Source organism: Melanotaenia boesemani, chromosome 4, assembly GCF_017639745.1.
Source record: "Melanotaenia boesemani isolate fMelBoe1 chromosome 4, fMelBoe1.pri, whole genome shotgun sequence".
Lineage (NCBI taxonomy): Eukaryota > Metazoa > Chordata > Actinopteri > Atheriniformes > Melanotaeniidae > Melanotaenia > Melanotaenia boesemani.
In genome coordinates this window covers 26,167,835-26,183,643 of record NC_055685.1, presented here as the reverse complement: position 1 = coordinate 26,183,643, position 15,809 = coordinate 26,167,835, and the positions used below count along the sequence as shown (strand labels likewise).

At 36.2% G+C, this 15,809-nt stretch overlaps 1 protein-coding gene across 2 annotated transcripts in view; it reads right to left on the bottom strand.

The window, feature by feature from the left end:
* The window catches only part of prkcaa (protein kinase C, alpha, a), a 140,508-nt gene that overhangs the window by 94,814 nt on the left and 29,885 nt on the right, over positions 1–15,809 (bottom strand). The window lies entirely within an intron of this gene.

The following is a 15,809-nucleotide window of genomic DNA, read 5'->3' as shown; positions in this document are numbered from 1 at the left end:
ACATGCATCCACTTAATACACATACAGGCCTTCACACTTGAATTCATGGGCTTACACTCTGTCAGAGCACACCGTTATTCTCTTAGTCTAAGTGCCAGGTCACTCAGTACACTTTAATATACAGCCAGTGTTGGAAGCCGAGTCAGTGTGTAGGACAGCGTCTGTTACTGCTTCTCAGAAAACAGCAAGATGAGACAGGCTGAGGGTTTATCTGGTCATCATAAAGAAACAAAACCTCTATTTACCTTTATGGGCTAAAAGCAAATTTGCCTAGATACAGTAAATGTTATTTCTGTACTTGTCTTTTTAAAAGAGTGACTCCACCTCTTCTTGTGTGGACTTAATGTGTTCAAGGCCAGTGCTTGTTGTGTGAACTAAAAGCATCTGAACAGGCAGTTTTCAATAGTCTTCATTTCCAGTATGCCTGAGCAAGCTCCATTAGTGATTTGAAATTGCATCAGATATGTGTGATGCATTTTCAAGACCTTGTTTAAATTTTAGTTTTAGTAACAGTATTTAACATCCACTGCAACATCCAATAAAATACATCATCATGAAATCCTCATGGGTGAAGTCTGCCAGGCTAAAACCTTAAACATGAATGTTCAGATGTATCATTGTGACCACTGTCTTAATACTAAAAAAGGTCATCCACATGATGCAAAAATAGCTCGACATGTGACTTAAAAATTATATTTTTCTGGAGTGTCTGGCACCAGGACATTAGCAATAGAGCTTCTATTTTTTATCTTTATATTTCCAGGTAATAGATTTAAGAATCAATTCTTATTTACAAACATGAATTTGCTATGAGGTACATAAACAGACACATATGACCATATAAACATACCAAACACAGTAAAAGCACAGATCATCTTAACAACAAGCATACACAATCTGTTAGCATAGAAATGGCAAAAGTAAGAAGAAAATATATTAAGGTAGTATAACAGAAAAAATGAGAAAAGAAATTTATGGATGGATGGATGGATGGATGGATACTTTTATTGTAAATATATCTAATTTGGATGGCTGGAAAAACTGGAATATTTAATGGCTTTTGCCAAAAATAACCAAGTAGTTGGACATGCTGCTGTAAGAGCGTGTTCTTTAGCTCCAGCAGTGCAACACAATACAGTTAATATTTATACAGAATTTTCACACAAACTCACTCAAGCACATAGTGAAAAAAAGGTGTTAAAAAACACATTTTAACCTGCAATATCTTAACCTGCTTAGTGAAGTTGAATTAATAAGTTTGCCTGTTCAGTTATTAAGTGATGCCGTTTCTTGCTCCTGATGTGGATTCCTACAGAGGTAATGCTTTAATAACACAAATCGCCTTATCTGTAACTTATTTCATGGTGAAAACTGTCTCAAAAGTAAGAAAAAAAGGCATAACTTCACAACTTAAATGTCAGTCAACCTGTAAAATCTGGAGAATTTTAAACATTTCTTATGTGAATTTGCTTAAACTGTAAAACTGGCTGAAGAGGAACACCACAGAAAAGTAACACCAAAGGTTGCCTCTCCAGCTACGAATAACTTTATCACCAGTCTCTGAAATTGCTGAGTAACATCATCTCAGAATGGGGTCTGGGTTACGTTTCCAGAGTTCCTCACAAAAATTTCCACAGGAAACTAAAGTCAATCCAACCTTCTTGCTGATGAAAGTCAATAAGAAAAAGGCAGTTGTCTGGACCAAGAAACATCAGAAATGTCTATACTCAGGTTTAATAACTCCAAATTTGATATTTTTGGTGCTAGCTTTGCCTTTATGTGAGGCAGAAATGGTGAACAGATGGCATCTTCACGTGTGGTTCTCACCTTAAAACATGAAGACGGAGGTGTGATAGTGATTCAGAGCAACCAGAACATTCTGCTGTAATACACTATTCAATCTGGTTTGTTAATTGTATTTCATCAGGAGAGTAAACCAAAACAAACCTCCAGCCTGTGGGGGATATTTTACACATGAGAGGAAGTGGCGTGGTGTGGTGGTCCAGTGTCTCAGATGACTTGTCATCCACAATCAACTGACCTGTAAGCTCAGCTGACATGGTTTGAGAGTGTGATGAAAACACTGAAAACGAATGTAAAGAACAAGTGGGAACACCCTCAAGATGGACTGTACTTATGTGCTGTCATGCATGGGAATAGCTGGATTAATTGCTTGTTTTTTGTTTTTATGAGGACTTATGAGTTGCATTACATGTAATAATAGCTGTAAAAAACACTGTACATGCATTACCATGGTAACAATCTGAAAAAATGAAAACAAATTTTCTATTCAAATATTTCCTCATCGATTCTTGTTCTGCATTGAGGAATACAGTAAGAGTGTGGTTGCAAACATGTTTGTGTTCACGTGAACTTTAATTATGGCAAACCAATTCAAGCCCCACACACATAGATATCACATCACCTCAGCTCAATCCTTTCCATACCCTTTTGCCTCAGAGGAGCCTGTGAGCTCCATAGCCAGCATGAAACCATGACCCATAACTCACAGCACTGCCAACCCACAAACCAGATAGGTCATAAATTGTAGCTACCCAGAAACTCCATATTTCATCTCATATGATGAGAAGCTGATAGGACTGGGTTGCCCCATTTCAGGTTTTGAGGGCCAAAAGGATATTGCAGTGAGAGATAGTTTCCTCATTATTTAGTAGTAAAACAAACATTAGCTACAAATGCTTTTTTTTTTTTTTTTCATTTTTATAAGAAATGAGTGATGCTTGTGCTCAATAGTCACATTTCTACTGGTGATTTAATGCACATTTTCTGTGGTTAATCAAAAACAAAGAAAAAGGGTGATGGCAAAGATAGTGAAAACCAAGCTTTGAATGCTAAACGTATTTTTGAGTCCTGAAAGATTTGTGCTCTTTGTCCATTGGTTTCAGTTCATCTTTGCCAGTCTACTGTTTTCTGTTGTTAGTGCAATAGTTGTTCACAGTCTTCATGTCATGCCACAGTTTTGCCGTCATGGTTTTTTGTTTTGTGAGTCTAGTTTTTTTGTTTATTAAAGCCTTGTTCCTGCATCAGTCCACCTCCTGTCTCATTTGCCTGCATTTGGGTCCTCTCCACCACCTCATTGACAAACACTGGAATCCGTCTATTGGTTGAGAAAAAGACACTTTCCGTGTGACCGGGCATAAAAATATGCAGGAATGGCTCCTTTTTTAGGGCAAAAGATTTTCTTTTTGTTGATTAAATCATTGTTTAAAATTACGTTAAGAAGAAAGAATACAAATAGTTTGATGGCCGCCATTCTCCTTCTTTGTTTCTGAGTTGTGTGTTGGTAATACTTTAAGGAAGGCGCTGCAATTGCATCATGCTGTTATGTAGCTGAGGCATCTGGCGCTATCTGGCTGATACTCCGCCTTGTAGGTAAGGTTACGGTTGGCTGTGGGAATGCAATGAGATTACAGTTTAAACCATATGTGCACCCTAACCGTCCCGTCCTGCACCAGTTGGTGGAAGCAAGGCTTTAGGCAACACTTACAGGTTTAAGACACATCATCTCTAGCATAAAAATTTCTACTAGGAGGCAAAAACACAGAGCTGGAGTAGCTGATAACAGCTGCATTACAGTGAGATGACCATGTATAGATGTTCAAGTTTTCTCTGTTTTTCCCAAAATGAGTATTGTGCAACATATGTAGGTATTCTGCTGTTTGGTATAATGGTTCTATTGCGGATTAAAGTGGCTTAATGTTCGTATTGTCTGTTTATTAAATTTGTAACGTATCGTTTTTCATTGCAGTGTACCGTACTGTATCACATCGCATATCTTATGGCAGCAGTGGGTGTTGATCAAGCTTTAATTCAAGTAAATATTATAACATTTCAGCTTCCCCGAGACTCTGAATTGGACTAAGGGGTAAAGAAAATGATTAGATGGGTTATGACACAAATACTAAGCTTTTGACCTGTTTGTAAAAGAATAGAATACATTAACGTCAAAATGATAACATTGAGTAGGTCCATTTTTGATCAAAGAAAAATAGTTTTTTTCTTTTAAGTCTATAAGATTTAAAATTGAGACAAAAATAAGACAACTCAAAGCAAACCAATTAGGCCTAATTAAGTGCATCTGATTAGACATATTTTCAAACCTGGTGAGAAATGAGACGCTATGGATATGTAGCACAACCTATGTTAGTGGCTGAGCTGCTTCTGAACAAAGTAACAATGTTTTAATTGTGATTTCTGGGGTGACCAAAGATATTTTCTCTGTGTGGACAGGGTTAATTATACAGCAAAAGGGAACGTGATTAGGGTTTTTATATTACTTACTGCCTTTCACAGAAACTCATTTACTTTTTTTTCCAAAAACCAGAATGGCCCAGATCCACTCAAATATCCATTTTTCAAAATCTTTCAAAGTTCATTTTCCTTGAATTTCTTGCTTTGTTTTGTTTTTTTTCTTCTTTTGCTTTTTTTCCTCTGAATACAGGCAGGAAGTTTGGACAAAGACATTTTTTTTTTCATCAGATCTTGTGTATTTAGGTGTGATTTCAGTCCAAGGTACCTTGGACTTGGACAGTCAATAGGTGGACTTTACAAAAACTGTCGTCATCGGCAAAGACATTTTCATCAGTTCCTGGAGCTGAATGGCTGAACTATCATTGTCATCAGACAATCACTGCATGGCCATGAAAAGATGAATGAGGAAATCTATCAAAGAGAAGCAATTCAAATCCTACAAAGCTGCAGCACTACATACAGAGAAATATCTTGGGTAAGGTTTTTCTGATCAATTTGACAAAATATACCTATTTTGGCTTGTCAGAGGTCAGTTGGAAAATTTTGTTTTTTGACTATGCTATATGGTAGACGTTCATTTTAAGAACCAATTTGAAACCTGGAAGTAGGAAGTAGTATCATGTGTGGGTACAGCACTTAACATTATATTGGGGTCATGTTGCTCAAGAGCATATAATCCACTACTGATCTGTTTTCTGTTTAGTGCAGGTTTAAACCAACCAAACACCAAATGGTTTGATAAAAAGAACCTCCTAAGATTATTTTGGAAGCTATCTCTACATTTACCTTAATGTGCTCTTTGGTTCAGAAAACTAACCATACTAATAAATTAATTCATTATTAATGTTACCTAAGGTGCATATAATAATAAAGAGGACAAAGAGGGTGGTGGAAAGTGCTAATCCATAAGTCCTCATGAAACTGAAGGCTTTTACATAAGATACTGTTGGTCTGAGCACAGTTTTTCCAACAGACATTGTAGTTTTCCACTTCCCTCCCACTCCAGATACCTTACTTTTTGTACTGCAGAGTTTGAGTTAATGTATATAGTTAGGGGTATATGTTAGAAAAATATGTTACAAAATTCCACATATTCTGATATCCATGCATCTTGATTCCCATCACATTACCTAGGCACTTCCCACTGAAAACTACACCCTTGGATTGCATTACCATCTCACAATTTTCAAACATTGATTGTGAAACTACTACATATTGTGCAAATGCAGCAGGAATTAGCAGACAGAAGCACCTATCCGTTCATCAGAAGCCCAAGGGTTTGATCCCTGCCCTCCTCAGCTTACATGTTAAAGAACTTTACAGCGCTACCAGTTATTTAATGTTTGCACTTTGCACTATTTGTGTGTGTGTGTGTGTGTGTGTGTGTGTGTGTCTGTGCATATGGTACATTTACAAAGATAAAACTGCAATTAAACAACATCAAGGTGGTTGTGTCACCATCCAAACAGGATTTCTTCAAGATAAATGTCATTCCCATCATTATAGATTATAAATCTGATAGCAGTGTGGATCATCTTTTTATGAGTCATATTAAATCTCTAACAGGAGGATAAATTATTGCCTGAAATTATATAATGGTAGACAAAAAATAAACAATATTTTGCCATTAAACTTTCTCCTGTTTACACTGAAGACTGTTTTTTAATAAAATATAAAATATTAGTTGCAACTGTTTTGAATTCATTAATCAACTTTGGAAATAAGAACATTAAGTTGACAAATTGTTGTCCTCCAATTATTTATCCTCAAATCCAACCAATTGGCAAAAGTGATGTTTATACTTTACACTCAGCTGTTGAAGATCAAAATAATGCTTATATCCCTTGAAGGTTAAAATTCCTGATGATCATTTTGTCTTCCTGAAGGGATTCAGGCTTGAAGCAAGGAATGTCAACATGTTAACATCACAGCAGCTGATCCAGCTGGGGGGGTGAATCTCAGGGCAGAAACATTATGGAGTGGCCCTGTTGCCTAGAGGAGAGTAGAAGTTTCTACCAGAGATCAGTCAGGTTCACAATTACCCCTACATTACCCTTACAATACACATTGTGGTAAAAACACACAAGGCTGACATAAACAAAGACTGCATTCAGTGGAAAAAGGAATGCTAAGAGTGTTTCCTCACATAGGGGGTGATGTTTATCTATTCAGTGCCAGTTGCAAAATTAACATGAGACATTCCAACCAGCAATAACTGAAATCTCTTGAGCTGCAAGGTCCAAATTAAAGAAGCCACATAAAGTCCTTGGAGAGGAGCCATAAGAAGAAAGCATCAAGTTGTGGACAAAGTTTAGGTAACGTTAAAGACTTTAAAGCTATAGCAGGGAGTAGCTATAGCTTCAACACCTTGAGCTGTTACAAGACAACAGGAGTTTTGACAAATGACCACACAGGCAGCAACATCAGGCAGGAAATCCCAGACACCTGTTGTCACATTTGTGAGATAGCTTTTCATTTGTTTGGGTCAAGATTGGCCCAGACCCTCAGGTTGCTTAAAAGATTAAGACCTTGAGTTGGTTCAGCTAAAAAAATTACTGCATTAATACATTATACATTATAAAAAATAAATAAATAAAAAGATGTAAAATAATTGCTTTGCATTCAAATGTATGACCTTCACTTCTATAAAAAACATTTTCATACATAGAGTGAAGTCTTAAAATGTTTCTTAGAGATGTTCTTAGAACACAAACGTTTGACTGACTTCATATAACAAGTAGATATTACAGAAAAAACTGAAAATGTTTGTTTTAAGCATATCTGGGACAAAAAAAACTAAAGAAGCAGTATTCTAAAAAATAAATGATAACATAAAACAAAATTAAAAAATTAAAAACAATAAAATCCTTAACAAGTTGTGTTGATCTATTGATTTTATTTGTTATTCACTGGAACAGAAGAGTTCGAGCAGAGAGTCTAAGTGTTTGTGAAACCGGAGGCTTACATCTCTTCCTGGTAAGGAAATTATGCAAGTTCAGACAAATAGTATGAAAATTTAACTCAATATAGACAAAACACTAGTGTTATCTATATAGCAAGTATATGTTAAAGTTTGTATATTCATCTTCTTTAGTCAAATACTGTCAGACAGCATAAATAACTTTTTTTTTCTTCTGATTAATCTACCCTGTTGTTCAGAATGAAAACTGAAGCTTGTCTGCATGACCTACTTTCTCCATAAATTTGGGTCATGTGCATGTTTCTAATATGTCTTTAATACACATAAAAATTTCAAATCACACTCATTCAAATTTTTCTAAATGAGATCCGAGCTTAAGACAGTTTTCTTTTTTTTTTTTTATCAAAAGTGAGCACTGTGAAGATTTTAAAAAGACTTTATTGATGCAGAGCTGAAGAAATGTGGCTCAGTAACAAGAAATTTCTACAGAAAATCCATGTGTGTTTTTGTTGCTGATAATTGGCACACTCCACGGATAATTGGCACACTGCTCACGTCACAGACACTTGAAAGGAGGAGCGGTCAAGAGGATGTTGATTGCAGTCTGCACAAATTACAAAATGGGGGAAACCCTGCGGATGTAACATTGAGAATGTGTCAAATGGACAACTTCTGTATGATGGATAGCAGGACTGGGTGTTCTTAAGGACAGCTGTGTGCAAATTAATCATCACATTCTTATCCAAAATGTGTCTTAAGTGTTAGTAGATCTGGAATTATTTAAGTAAAATTCACACCCTTAAAAACATCTTCACTATTATCTGTAAGCATTACAACATGTGATAGTACTGAATATAAAACAGAAATATAAAGCAAAAACAGAGATGCTAATGTTGTTTTGTTTTGTTTATTTAATCACACAACAAATGATGGAAGATAATGTGTACAGATGAGAAAATAATACTTGTGCATTCTTTATGCTTAAGATATAAACTTATATGAATTATTTTAATATCTAAACAGAAATCTTACATCATGTGCATCACACACCATCTTGAGCACAGACTGTTTAGTAAGTGTGGTTCATGGAAATGTCAGGTATGGTATATGATATGTTGTAGGTATAAATACGTCCACACTGAGGTGGGTGCTTGTTAGTGTGAGCTGTTCATCAATCCCGTTCCTCTATTATGTGAACCATTTAATCTGAAAACAATGTATGTACAGCTTGATAATCAGCATTTGTAAACTATATACATTTTATTATTAAAACAGTGGTTTAGCTATTATTCCAGGTATCTTTCATATTTCCCAATAAAGCCAGGCAATAAAAAAATGTTATACTAAAAACTTTAATTACAGCTTCCTGTTAGGAAAGGTAGAATTTAACGTATGTTTTAATTTAACTGGTTATTGATTACTGATCAGCAAGATAAGCTATAATCTGAGAGATTGTTTAATATTAGGGCAGAAAGGGCCTAAGAGCACAGGTCATTTTTTATGACTACATTTTTAGTGAGTCGCACACAGATGGGTTTTGATGCAGTAGATTGTTCTTTCATATCATTACACTGCTGCTCTGTGCTTAACTGCACAGTCTCTCTCTCTCTCTCTCTCTCTCTGTGTGTGTGTGTGTGTGTGTGTGTGTGTGTGCGTGTGAAAATCATTCTTTGGATTCTTCTCCAGATGCTGCTGCTCTCTGCTAACTGGCCCTTGATAAATGCCTGACTGAGTCCTTTCAGGTAAAGCAAAGTCTTTTCACACATGACTGACTTTGAAAGAGCCAGAGCCCTTTGGGCTTTAACATTAGTCATTCAGTAGCTTCTAATGGCTTCGGAAAAAAGCAAATTAACAGGTAATGAATATCTTCTTAAAAAGTAACAACGAACGGAGCAGCTTACCAGTTATGGCAAAGTAAACATGTGAACACTACATTTTCATTCACTGAAGAGATGTTTGCCACCTAAATAGATTAACTATTAACGGTTATTAATGAACATTTTCATCATCTTTTAATGCCTTGTCCAACTCTGAATATAAAAAACAGTTTGATAATCATATTGTCACAATCATCACACATTCACGAATATATGTTTCAGGCATCAGTGGTTTTACTTTATATTCATTTTTAATGGAGTGACTGATGCATTGCTGATTTGACTTCTGAATCTATTGTTTAATTTTACAAGCAGTGCTTGTGATGAAATTAAGACAGTTCAAATTTTCAAGTGGCTGTGGGGGTTCCTGCCAATCAAATCACCTGACAAATCGTGTCTGTGCCCACATGATAGTCACGCGATCACACACACACACATCAGGCCCTCCCACCATTGAGCACTAAGTCATTGCGTTGATGTGAATCTTGTCTAAGTCCATTTATAACTTTCCCATGATGTAAGTCCTGGAATTGGTTGAATAAGTTGAGATATTTGTTAATGAGTCAGGACATTTTGGCTTTCTTGGTCAATAATTAATTACTGACAGAATTCCTAATGACTATTATGGAGGACCGAAACTGCTAAAATTAAAAATGAATATAGAAATATAAAAATGGCTCAACATACAAATTGATGTGCCAATGAATGATGCAAAAATGCATTAAAAAAAAATTCCATTAAGAAACCTATAAAACGTGACACTAATTTATATTTCTTTTATCATTTTTAACTGTTTTAATTTAACTTTGTGTAAATATTCCTATTTATTAACTTTTCCATTTCATTTTCAGTTCAAAATTTATTTTCTTATTTTTTCCTCCTTTATTTTTATGCTAGTATTTATTTTATTATTATTTTCCATTTACATTTTTTTATCCCCAAAATTATTTATTTCTGTATTTTGTTTTTTGTCTAACATTTTATTGATTAATTAATTTATTGACACTTTTTTTATTTACAGTCATATTTGGGTCCTCATTATTTCCAATCTTTTTGGAAATTGGTGTTTCTCTGTCTACTTTTTACATTTCTGCCCCATTATGTAAATGAGGGGGACGGTGTCCTTGGGGAAGTGTGATTACTGTGTAAACTAGTCTGTTAGAGAGCATGGATGAATAAAACTGTTCTTGTCAATGATTCAACAGTTCAAGTCAAGTACTTGAGTGGACGAACTTGATTTGGCTCTCAAAATGATTCTTCCTCAACCATTTCATCCTGTGCAGCTGTAGTTTGTGTGAAGCGTAACCGTTTACAGGGACACATTTATGCGATGCCACAACTTTGTCATGCGGAATGCAAACTGAACAGCTCAAAAGCCATCTTGGATGCTGGTTTCACATATAACCAAATACATTCTACTTGTTTTATCAAATATAAATAAAGACAGGCCAAAAAAAGGAAAAAATTATGCAAGGAAAACATGTATCATTTAATTACTGTAGTTATAATGAATGAATATTAATTTTGTGGCTTATTTGCACGTCACAGCGTATTCTTTTAAAACAGAAGCTGTTGGTTTATCTGTCTGGGATTATCAAACTTTTCAGACTTTGAGAACGATTTGAAATGTTGGCAGTTTATGCAAGTTTAATGTGGCATGGAAATGAAGCAGCATAGCCAGCTTTTCAGGGATGACTGGATAACAGCATTGTATTCTCAAGCTGTCACAACACTGCCTGTCAGGTGGGAGGGAGACTGGCCTGTGGAGGAAATTGCTCAATTCTTCCACATCCAATGGGATCCGCAAGAACTACATTGAACCACATTCAAAAACATCTGTATTCAGTCAAAACTAGTTTGAAAAAGAAACTTTATTTTGTTAAATTAAAATGAAAAAACTACACCTATCACTTTACTGCACAATCAATGGATTGCAATTTTAAACAGAATCAATACTTTCGCATAACTAGCTTAATTGCTTCCAAATAATTTGGTCTGAAACAACATAATACCTTAAAACATCAGTAGTGTCATATTGTCAAAAATATTTTCATGTTGTTTCAAGGTTTGACTGCTTTATTTATTAATGTTATCTGTTGTGGGAGAAATGGTATCTGAGGGGAGAACTATCCCCAGCTAAACTTTATATCAAAGTTTTTCATTTTCTAACAAATGAGCGGCAACTTCTTGATGATATTCTTTCAACATTAGCATCATAGATTTAGTAGCAAAGTCAAACATGACACACCAATGTGGCTGCAGGTGATCTGTTCAGTTTTCAAGCAACAATTATGGTGCTCAAAGCTGCAAATATTACAAACCCAAAAGAACCTCACATGTCTCTGATTCATAAGATGTATAGTAATTTTTTAGCAAAATGAACAGAATAAAACAATCAATCACAATTGACCATCCTGGTGAGAAACTCTTGTAAAACAAAGCTTTAGCTGTTGGGTCCAATGCAGATGAAAGAGCCCCTTTGTAAACACAGGCTGCTGCACTTTTTCTCCAGAAGAGGACCCTAAAACAACTGCGTAGCTTTCCTCTCAGCAGGCTCAGAGGGCTGGGCCTTGCTTCCTGTTCCAAGTCCTGAGCTAGCAGGAAGGGAGACACAGCTGGCTTTAATTTGGATTGTTTCTCCACAGCCAAAACGCAGCCAAGCATGCAGATCTTTTTGTTTTACCAATAGATATTGATCATGTCAGAAAGGATTGCACAAACAGCAGAATTCATTCTAAAATGCCTCTGAAAATGTTGGATGTTTACAATGTATACATGCTGTTAGCATGGGTAAACAAAGCTGAACCATCCCATTCTGCATACAGTGTATGTGTCATGCAAAATACTTACACATGATCTGTGCTTGGTGTTTGCATACTTGGCAGATGTGGCTTGGAGTTTAAAGCTTGCACTGCGATCCTTTGTCATAAGATGCATTTCTGGTTTATTTCTATACAGTTGTTATAACTATAAAAATTGCACAGTAGCATAGTGTTGTTCCTTTGAGAAAGTGCTCTAGATTGACTCCTCTAACAATTAGCACAGACTAAATACACGCTGTATGAAGTCTGCACTGAGGACTCAGCAGCCAGGCATTTGTAGCAAAGCTAAACAGATACTCTGGAGCGTATGTTTTTCCTAAACTGAAAGCTGTAACAGTAAACATCATTAAGTTCTGAATTACACTGAAATTTGGTGGGTGTTGGTTTAGTGAGTGAACTTACTAGTAACCTTGCCCTGGCTTAGATTTGTGGTAATTGATAGGGTAGAGTCTTAATGGGATTTTGAAAAGGCAGCACTAATCCAGAGCACAGCCTATAATCTCTCAGCAGGACAAGGAAAATACACCCCAGGGATATAAGAAATGAGATCTCTGCTTGCAGTAAAACAATATTTCTATGAAGTAAAACTACTTCTGCACTAGTTATTAGAGAAACAATGTTTTGAGAGTGAAATGAGGAAATAATTTAGTAATAATTTCACAGTTTGAACAGAAATTATTTTTGAAAAACTAAAGCTTTCAGTGGAAATGTTTTTGCAAATGATGAACCAACAGAAACTGGCCTCAAGAAAAGCTTAATTTTGCATCACACAATCCTCTCAGTCTGTGAGAATATTCCCATCATCTAAATGCAGGAACTGGAGCTCTTACAACCCTGGCTGAGATAAAAATAATTTCACTTAAAGTGAGAAGAGCTCACTTACTCTTTCAAGAGTTTTAAAAATTGCAGTAACTTGAGCCCTGTGCATGTCAGTGTACAGCTGTTTGCTTTGCAATCATGCAAACAGCTCCAAAATCACTTCCAAGAATAAGCTGTATATCCAATTCTGGAAATGACAATTTGGCATTTCTGCTAGTCAGAAAAGTAAACAGACTTCTGTTATTGAGACAGGCACTTATATTTTAGCTATATACTGATAACAGCAAACACTTCCCTTGTCTCGATGATAAAGGGATCAATTTTTATCCCCATCAATAATTCACTGCTGCGCTCTGACATTTAAACCCTTCCATAATGGGAAACACCTTAACAGAGTGATACAGAGACACTTCTATGCATCCAGATGACACAACTGTGAAGCAGAGAAAGACAGTTTTAGGTTGTGCTGTAAATGCCACTTTAATTTGTCTTTCAAAGCATTTAACTATACCTGAAAGGCCTAAATTAGGGTGGGAGTATGATGGTGTTTGGTTATACTGTGGCCATTTTCAGTGATTATATTGCATGTGCACACAATATTTACTGGGTTTCTGTGGTTTAATTCTGATCAATGCATTGCAGCAAGTCCCTGCAGCAATTCATTATTAAACTTTATACACTAACCATATATAATTTATGTCATGTTCCTTTAACATTATTATATGGTGCTGCAGTTCTCGTTTTCCACGTCCCCTAAAACACTGTTTTGTGAGCAGGGTAATAATACCAGTGATAGCTGTTTTGTCCTCTTTTTATTTTGTTCTTGTCTATATTTTAATTCAGAATCACACTCCACTAAGGTACTATTTCAGTTTTGGTGCTGAGTTACTATTAAAAGAGTGCTGGGGTGGGAAATATATAAGCAGCAGGATCTTTTATTTATCTGCCCAGCTAATTAAGCAGCTTGTCTATTTTGCACAGTTATGGGTCAGAGGCAGTGTTAGTGGGAGTGGTGGTGTAAGAACAGCCAAACACAAGCCTCATTTTGGATCAACAACAAAGTTTAGTCGAAGAGGGAGGCAAAACGGAGAGAAGAAAGCGTGATAATGAAGGGAAGTGGAAATAAAATTGTTAGATGACTGTGATACTCTATATAGTTTAAGCAAGCTGGAAGGAAATTAGTTTCTTGTACAAACTCAGTTTGAGTCTGAAATTGGACCTACAGTCTCCAATTGTGAGAACAGACAATAAAGAATTTAGGACAGTTTAAGCTCTTCACTCACTCTCTCCCAACACTCTCCAATTATATCCAACAGCAAGAGGAGCAAATTAGGTGGACTACTCTTAAAACAGCCACAGAAGAATGGCTGGGTGTGATAATTGCCATGTGCTGAAGAGCAAAATCTACAAGGTTCATAAAGGAGAATGTGATGTTGTGTCTGAGATATGGCTTTTCTCTGCTCTGATTTGAATTTTGGTTTATACCCCTGCATATTAGTGCATTTGTGAGTGTCTATATATGGTAAATGGACTTGTACTTATATAGCACTTTTCCAGTCAGTTTGACCACTCAAAGCGCTTTACACTACTTATCACATTCACCCATTCACACCTCGATAGGCACATCGGGAGGCAATGTGGGGTTAAGTGTCTTGCCCAAGGACACTTCGGCATGTAACTTCGCCTAACTTCCACTTGAAAGACGACTGCTCTTCCTCCTGAGCTACAGCCGCCCATGTCTATGGATACGTTTGTGCGTATATGTCTATTTTATAGACATCAGGTTTAATGTTACCATTGCCACCATATGTATATGCAAACAAGAATAACAAAAAAAAAGTAATAAACGATTTTTATTTTTCCAGCGTTTTAATGTAAAACTTCTCAAACTGCATCATTGATTTACAGGGCCTTGAGTTGAGGAGTCAGGAGTGAGAACTTAAGTGAACTGCCATCATTAGTAACATATTTCTATCTTTACAGGCAGCTCTGCCGATGCGTCATACACAGTAGATCTTTTCCTTCTGAATTACAGCTCCAGATGGAGCCCTGAACATTGATCTCTGATAATGTCCCTGCAGTTCCTGATATTACTCCGGGTTATAAATTATACACTACGACAGAGCAGGCCAATAACTGGAAAACATTGTGACACCATTTCAGTGAAAAATAGTTTTTATTGGCAGCATACTGGGATTTTATTACTTTCCAACACCTTCAAAATGCCTGAAAACATTTCATTTCTCTAAGTTGAGGCCAGTATACAAAACAACTCTCTGGCAAGAAAGTATAGCTCACGGGACGAGATGATGACAAATCTTGCAGTTCCACTGTTTTAAATATGAATAGAAAAACTATTTATTACAAGGCAGAAAACTCTTCCTGTGGAATATATTAAGCACTTAGAGGTGGAAGAGTGTTTGTTGCTTTGTGAGCAACTTTGCTTGGCATCTGTAACCCCCACTTCATTGGAAGACAAGGCATTTCCATATATTAAAATGATGAACAAGACAATAACACAGATTATCATCCGACTGCTCAATACAGGAATCTAGATCTGTTCAATGTACTGAACAATGACTAGTCTTTAAAGGAAGGAAAATTTTAATATTGTTTTTGCTTACCATGAGGACTGCTTGTTAAAATAGTCTTGATACACACTACAATCAAGCTAAGTCCAAAATACAGTGTAAGCAAGCTGGAGAAAATCACAATATCAGCAGTGCACATTAAAAGATCCTAAAGCACGGTAATACCTACACTGACACCCCTTTAAGGCCCATTTATGCTCTCCTTAGGTACATAAATACACATATCCAATACATCCAACAGAGGGCAGTACAGAGTTTAGAGTTCACCTTTGGTTTCAGGCAACAGTAAACGGTGGAGAATATTATAATAATATACAATCTCTGAGACAGAGTTACAAAGAGGCAGTGCAACATACATCAGAGGTCTGTGAGGCCATTTAATACATGACAGCTTCTTCTTCATTGTTCCTTTTACTAGTCGCACATCAGCCATTCTGCTCAACACTTCCCCTCATGGTTTCCTGTAGTACTGCTCTGTTTGCTGCATTAGGGGACACATCTGCAAGCT